The sequence below is a fragment of the Lygodium microphyllum genome, chromosome 18, assembly GCF_053477565.2.
Source record: "Lygodium microphyllum isolate KBCC chromosome 18, Lygodium_microphyllum_v1.1.10, whole genome shotgun sequence".
Classification (NCBI taxonomy): domain Eukaryota; kingdom Viridiplantae; phylum Streptophyta; class Polypodiopsida; order Schizaeales; family Lygodiaceae; genus Lygodium; species Lygodium microphyllum.
This window is the reverse complement of record NC_141152.1, coordinates 119332-127500: the sequence shown is the minus strand read 5'-3', so window position 1 is coordinate 127500 and position 8169 is coordinate 119332.

Sequence of the window (8169 nt, the reverse complement as noted above, 5' to 3'; positions counted from 1 at the left end):
CGGTGGAGCGGGGTTTTCCGAGGAGAGAGGGCGTGCCATGTTGCGCGGGCGGGTTGTTGGAGGGGGGATTTCTGAGGAGGGAGGGTGTGCTATGTCGCGGGGGGGTTGGGTGATGCCATGTCGTGGGGGGGTTTTTTGAGGAGGTCCGTCGGGGGGTGGGTGGTTCCATGTCGCGGGAGGGGGTTGTGTGGAGTGGGGTGTGCGTGACGTGTCATTGCGGAGCGGGATTTCTGAGGAGGGAGGGTGTGCCATGTCGTAGGGGGGTGAGGTGACGTGCCGTGGGTCGAGCGGGGTTTTTCGAGGTCGGGTGCGTGGGGGATGCGCCGCGTCGTGGGGGGGTGCGCTGGGATGGAGGAGTGTGCCGTGTTGTGGGGGGGTGGGTCGAGCGGGGTTTTTGGAGGGGGGGTGCGGTGGGGTGGGGCGGGGGTGTGCCGTGTCGTGGGGGGAGGGGGGTGACGCGGGGTGGGGTGCGTCGAGCGGGGTTTTTGAAGGCGTGGTGGGATCATGTGGATGGAGCGGGGTTTTTCGAGGTGGGCTGCGGGGGGGATGCGCCGTGTCGGGGGGGGTGCGGTGGGGTGGGGGGAGGGTGTGCCGTACGACGAGGGGTGACGCGGGGTGGGGTGGGTCGAGCGGGGTTTTTCGAGGCGTGGTGGAGTGGTGTGGATGGAGCGGGTTTTTCGAGGTGGGGTGCGGGGGGGCGTCGTGGGGGGTGCGGTGGGGTGGGGGGGTGACACCGGGTGGGGTGGGTCCAGCGGGGTTTTCGGAGGCGTGGTGGGGTGGTGTGGATGGAGCGGGGTTTTTCCAGGTGGGATGCAGGGGGGCGTTGTGGGGGGGTGCGGTGGGGTGTACCGTGTCATGGGGGGTGACGCGGGGTTGGGTGGGTCGAGCGGGGTTTTTCGAGCTGGGGTGCGGGGGGGTATGCACCGCGTCGTGGGGGGGTGCGGTGGGGTGTGGAGGGTGTGCCGTGTCGTAGGGGGGCTGATGCGAGGTGGGGTGGGTCGAGCGGGGTTTTCGGAGGCGTGGTGGGGTGGTGTGGAGGGAGGGGGGGTGACGCGGGGTGGGGTGGGTCGAGCGGGGTTTTTGGAGGCGTGGTGGGGTGGCGTGGATGGAGCGGGGTTTTTCGAGGTGGGGTGCGGGGGGGATGCGCCGCGTCGAGGGGGGTGCGGTGGGGTGGCGGGCGGTGTGCGGTGTCGCGGGGGGTGACGCGGGGTGGGGTGGGTCGAGCGGGGTTTTTGGAGGCGTGGTGGGGTGGTGTGGAGGGAGCGGGGTTTTGCGAGGTGGGGTGCATTAGGGCCAAAAACGTTTCAAAAATGGCACTTGTAAGAAAATGATTAAGTTACTAATTAGTTGAGGTTTTAAAATAATGAACCCTCCAAATTTGGCCATTCAGACGTGATTAATGAGAGAATTTATTATTCATTTAAGAGGTTAGCCATTAAATGCCTAAGGACGTTAACTCATGTCAGAGGTCACTTTTCGGCCATTATTCTTTCATTTTGAATATTTTACTGTCACGTTTCCCACCAAAATCACGCTTCTTTTTTCGCCTGCATTCATTTGAATCATCGTTCTCTCCTCTTCACTTTGTTTCTTAGTTCTTAAAGTAGATTTTACTCTGTCGTAAAATTTCTCACCAAAATCACGTCCGGTTCTTACCAACAGCGTGCATTGGTCTCCCTTCATCTCCCTTCGTCTCCTTTCACAAAATCTTGAGAAGGTGATCATCAACAATCAAAAGAGTCTCTACACAGAGGATTAATACCACTTACTTGCCGATTGAGCTATAGAGATATGGTCCTCCATGGACCTGAGACAAGATCATCTTGTTAGTTTTCAGTAGACCCAACTAGGTTGGGACATCCAAGCCGCATCTTTACTTCAACCCCTAAGATATCCATTCTGTAAGATTTTGTTTCAACTAAATCCAAGCTTTTTCTTCAATCTCTTCAATTTGATTCATAAGAAAATGGGTAAAAGAGTCCCATGGTGTTGATGCAAATTGGTAGGGATAGATATACTAAGGATAATCCTTAAGCTAATAGAATAGAAAGTGAAAATTTTCACTTTGATCTTGACACTTGAAAATAGAATATCTTCATTATACAGTGTTGTAATATCAACTTTTTAGCAAGGACTAATTGATAAGACAAGGATAATATATTATAATTAGAAGAAAGGAAGTACTTTGATTTCTGGGAGATAAAAATATTTACCTAGTAATAGATTAAAAATATTTATTATTCAATTTTGTCTCTTAAAATATAAAAAAATTAAACAAGTAATAGATAGAAGTATTAGTGATATTGTGTATCATATCAACTTTAGGACTAAGATGATTTTATGTGTGCAGGATGCTTCGAAGAATATGAAGGATACAACTTCTTACTTAATATTAGCTCTTGGGAGTATTTTTCTCATCATACCCTCAACTATGATTAGCACTATGGGGTTTCAAGTTTCAATATCTTCAATTGTGATTCTTATTAGCACTATCAGATTTCAATACCTAAATGGTGGCTTGATGTCATGGGATGATACTACTCATGATATCATATCCTAGCAAATCTCTTAAGATCTATTTCCTTGATTTGTAAGAAGAAATAGAAAGGACTTGAATCTATTTCTTTCTCTCAGAACTCTGATTCTAAAGCAGACTGATTTTATAATTGAAAGCATCACTACATAATTGATGCTTTATCCTTGTATATCTTTTTTCAAATGTAATATATCTCAATTTCACAAAAAAAAGACCATCAAAATAATCAGTCTCCATTTCACAAAAAAAATTTACATAACTTTATTAGGCTCTGAAAAAATTTTAGAAATTTTTTAAGCTACTCGGATACCCATATTCGTGCCGTATCGGCAATGCTATTTTTGGGTGGTTTTTTTGTGATTTTTTGGGTCTTTTTTAGGCCTTTTTTGCTTAAAAATATTTTTAAAAATAGCAAATGAGCTCAAAAAAACCTTAAAAAATTTCTAAATTTTTTTCAAAGCCTAATAAACTCATGGAAATTTTTTTGAATTTTTTTGATAGGTTTAAGATCTCACAAAAAAAAGTCATTACAAGGGGGTGTACTTTGCACGCGCATGTTTACTCCTTCACGATACTGAGGGAGGAGGACCCCTACGGAGATTTTGTTGTGCCACTCTTGCACCATATCAAGTCATCCATGATATGCAGCGAAAAGTATAGTACCAAACATTATGCTTTTTGCCACGCTCGCGCCGTATGAACTGCTCCACGATACGGTGCGAATATGACCCTGCGAAAATTTGGCTTTGCTGCTCTCGCGTCATATCAACTTATCCTCACATGGTTGACTTTATGAATTTATGAATTATCCTTACATTGTTGCTGCTCATGCTCATAAGATCACCCTAATGAATAAAGATTTTAATATGATTAGCAGAATAAGGTACCGAGGATGATGTTTGCAAGAGAAAAATCGATGTAATTGGACTCGTTAATTATAAGAGAATGGGTGAGGTGTATGGGCAAATGGTTATTAATGTTTCTTGCACTTCTGAGGAAGAGGACTATCTTAGCATATCTCATGAGGACAAGTCCATGGTAGTTGTAGAAAGGATATTTAATTGTTAGATTCTGTAGTTTATTATTGCATAAGGTAAGGCATTTTGACTCTAAAAATTTTTAGTATATAGAATAATTATGCTATTGATTGCAAATAACACTCCTTTATTTTTGCTATTAGCTTTAGGACATTGATTGCATCTCTTAGCCAATAAATCTCTAAAATTATGTGTATTGTTGATCCACTGTTATCAATGGAATTGTTTTTGAGATTTGGTTCAAATATAACAATGTATTTTTTTTAAGATTTGGTTCAAATATAACAATGTCTTTCAAAGCTTTTGATTCCATCACAACTACCATAAATTTTTTTATTACATCGGATACACTCACCAGAGAAATTATCCTCATGAACTCTCTAAGTGGTATCCATGGCCAAGGAAGAATGTGGGTTGAATGGAATACTGCTTGCTTTTTGGTTAATTATTTATTTTATTTGATTATCTATTTTAGTTACATGTTTCCATTTGCAGTGCTGGCAGGCTCCTGACTACCTTCTTGGACACCACATATAAGGATATTGTTGATCCTAGAAAACCATATAACTCTCTCTAGCAAGAAGTACCATTGCAAAGTCACAAAGTCATACATATACTTATGGAAAAAGAGTGCTTTTCAAATGTCTGCAGGACAATAGATTCAAAGATACTCAAGATAGATGGAGTGAATGTAAGTCTCTTTCATATTGTTGGTCTTTTTAGGGACCCCTTTTTACCAACTTGTTACATTTTTTCTCGTAGTGCTGGCAGGCTCCTCTTCCGAAAAGTTTCTACTTAGCCAGGATACCTTCGTTCTTTGTAAATTTGCTGTTTTGAAGCAAGCCACGAAGATATGGAGGGGTACAAACCATGATAAACGTATTCTTCTTGAGATCCTTCCAACTGTCATGGACTTTTTAATATCCTGAGATATTTTCAATTTGAAACTCTGCACCGTTACCTTGTCAGGAATCTCCCAGTTTAGAGATGAAAGACTTGGCAATGGCAAATCTTCGATATTCCCATACCTATCCGCTTTAGAGGGAACCACATACTGTGCATAATATATAAAAACCTTGCATTCACTAAAAAAAGACACAGTTTGATCGGCATAAATAATGTCTGACAATACCTTATGAATGGCATGGAAAGTCCCACTTAGGATTTCCACAGGTTGCCATTCAATACTTGTTGACGGAAAGATATCTACAATGACGAACCGTTTGTTAGAACTTGCATAAATGGAAAAGAATTATATACGTTATTCAACTAATAACTTACAATGTGTTTGTTGGGGAACACATTCGTTTGGAGGCAAGTGCATATCCTTGGCCATGTAAACATGTTGCACCTTGACAAACCAGCCTTCGAGCATAATTTTGAAGGCAATGATACGCCCCTTCCAGTGATGTTTTATATCATCTCTTTTTCTTCTTTTCACCTTATGAGAGCCCTTGCAAGATGGCAGCATGGTAACCCAATCGTTTACAGCAAAGGTTTTGGGCTCAAAATTTCCATCTGCTCCCTGGCTATAGACCGTGCAAGAGTGTATTAAACGAGAAGGGCGCCTGGAGGAAGCCATGAAAAGAATGAAAGCGCAGAGAAAGAAGCTCAAAGAGGGGTGAATGAACTAAAAATTAGCGCCAAGAATACAAATGAGTATGTATTGGGCGCCAAAAACAATATTGAAAGATCTCCCGACTTTCAAAAAACTCATTATTAATTTCATCACATCTCTGTCACGTATTTTGTCAGATTTGTAACTAAATAACGTCTTTGGGACTCCAAAACATGTCAGACTTTAGGGGTTTTGGCTAAAAAAGAAGAGAGAATCACGAAATGGGCTCCACTATCTCTAAAAAAGAGGAGACAAGAATACCATATTCTTGCACACGTGGCGAACTCTCTTTGGCCCTTTTCTTAATCCCGTGATTAACAAAAGTGCATTTTTTGAAGCATTTTTGGCCCTAATGGCGGGGGGGCGTCGTGGGGGGGTGCGGTGGGGTGGGGGGGTGTGCCGTGTCATGGGGGGGTGATGCGGGGTGGGGTGGGTCGAGCGGGGTTTTTCCAAGTGGGGATGAGGGGGGGATGCGCCGCGTCGTGGGAGGGTGCGGTGGGGTGTGGGGGGTGTGCCGTGTCGTGGGGGGGCTGACGCGAGGTGGGGTGGGTCGAGCAGGGTTTTCAGAGGCGTGGTGGGGTGGTGTGGAGGGAGCGGGGTTTTTCGAGGTGGGGTGCGGGGGGGTCCTTGGGGGGTGCGGGGGGGTGCCGTGTCGTGGGGGGGTGACGCGGGGTGGGGTGGGTTGAGTGGGGTTTCTGGAGGCGTGGTGGGGTGGCGTGAATGGAGCAGGGTTTTTTGAGGTGGGGTGCAGCGGGGATGCACCGCATCGAGGGGGGGTGCGGTGGGGTGGGGGGCGGTGTGCCGTATCGCGGGGGGTGACACGGGGTGGGGTGGGTCGAGCGGGGTTTTGGGAGGCGTGGTGGGGTGGTGTGGAGGGAGCGGGGTTTTTCGAGGTGGGGTGCGGGGGGGCGTTGTGGGGGGGTGCGGTGGGGTGGGGGGGTGTGCCGTGTCTTGGGGGGGTGACGCGGGGTGGGGTGGGTCGAGCAGGGTTTTTCTAGGTGGGGAGGAGGGGGGGGATGCGTCGTGTCGTGGGGGGGTGCGGTGGGGTGTGGGAGGTGTGCCATGTCGTGGGGGGGCTGACGCGAGGTGAGGTGGGTCGAGCGGGGTTTTCGGAGGCGTGGTGGGGTGGTGTGGAGGGAGCGGGGTTTTTCGAGGTGGGGTGCGGGGGGGCGTCCTGGGGGGATGCGGGGGGGTGCCGTGTCGTGGGGGGTGACGCGGGGTGGGGTGGGTCGAGCGGGGTTTTTGGAGGCGTGGTGGGGTGACGTGGATGGAGCGGGGTTTTTCGAGGTGGGGTGCGGGGGGGATACGCCGCGTCAAGGGGGGGTGCGGTGGGGTGGGGGGTGGTGTGCCGTGTCGTGGGGGGTGACGCGGGGTGGGGTGGGTCGAGCAAGTTTTTGGAGGCGTGGTGGGGTGGTGTGGAGGGAGCGGGGTTTTTCGAGGTGGGGTGCGGGGGGGCGTCGTGGGGGGGTGCGGTGGGGTGGGGGTGTGCCGTGTCGTGGGGGGGTGACGCGGGGTGGGGTGGGTCGAGCGGGGTTTTTCCAGGTGGGGATGAGGGGAGGGGGGATGCGCCGCGTCGTGGGGGGGTGCGGTGGGGTGTGGGGGGTGTGCCGTGTCGTGGGGGGCTGATGCGAGGTGGGGTGGGTCGAGCGGGGTTTTTGGAGGTGTGGTGGGGTGGTGTGGAGGGAGCGGGGTTTTTCCAGGTGGGGTGCGGGGGGGCGTCCTGGGGGGTGCGGGGGGGTGCCGTGTCGTGGGGGGTGATGCGGGGTGGGGTGGGTCGAGCGGGGTTTTTGGAGGCATGGTGGGGTGGCGTCGATGGAGCGGTGTTTTTCGAGGTGGGGTGCGGGGGGGATGCACTGCGTCGAGGGGGGGTGCGGTGGGGTGGGGGGCGGTGTGCCGTGTCGCGGGGGATGACGCGGGGTGGAGTGGGTCGAGCGGGGTTTTTGGAGGCGTGGTGGGGTGGTGTGGAGGAAGCGGGGTTTTTCGAGTTGGGGTGCGGGGGGGCGTCGTGGAGGGGTGCGGTGGGGTGGGGGTGTGCCGGGTCGTGGGGGGTGACGCGGGGTGGGGTGGGTGGACCGGGGTTTTTCTAGGTGGGGAGGAGGGGGGGGATGCGCCGCGTCATGGGGGGGTGCGGTGGGGTGTGGGGGGTGTGCTGTGTCGTGGTGGGGCTGACACGAGGTGGGGTGGGTCGAGCGGGGTTTTCGGAGGCGTGGTGGGGTGGTGTGGAGGGAGCGGGGTTTTTCCAGGTGGGGTGCGGGGGGGCGTCGTGGGGGGTTGCGGTGGTGTGGCGGGGTGTTGTGTGTCGTGGGGGGTGACGCGTGGTGAGGTGGGTCGAGCGGGGTTTTTCGAGGTGGGGTGGAGGGGGCGGGGGGATGCACCGCGTCGTGGGGGGGTGCGCTGGGGTGTGGGGGTGTGTCATGTCGTGGGGGGGCTGACGCGAGGTGGCGTGGGTTGAGCGGGGTTTTCGGAGGCGTGGTGGGGTGGTGTCGAGGGAGCGGGGTTTTTGGAGGTGGGGTGCGGGGGGGCGTCCTAGGGGGGTGCAGGGGGGTGCCGTGTCGTGGGGGGGTGATGCGGGGTGGGGTGGGTCGAGCGAGGTTTTCGGAGGCATGGTGGGGTGGTATGGAGGGAGCGGGGTTTTTCGAGGTGGGGTGCAGGGGGGCGTTGTGGGGGGGTGCGGTGGGGTGGCGGGGTGTGCCGTGTCGTGGGGGGTGATGCGGGGAGGGGGGGTGACGCGTGGTGGGGTGGGTCGAGCGGGGTTTTTGGAGGCGTGGTGGGGTGGTGTGGATGGAGCGGGGTTTTTTGAGGTGGGGTGCGGGGGGGATGCACCACGTCGAGGGGGGGTGCGGTGGGGTGGGGGGGTGTGCCGTGTCGTGCGGGGGGGTGATGCAGGGTGGGATGGGTCGAGCGGGGTTTTCGGAGGCACGGTGGGGTGGCGTGGATGGAGCGGGGTTTTTCGAGGTGGGGTGCGGGGGGGCATCGTG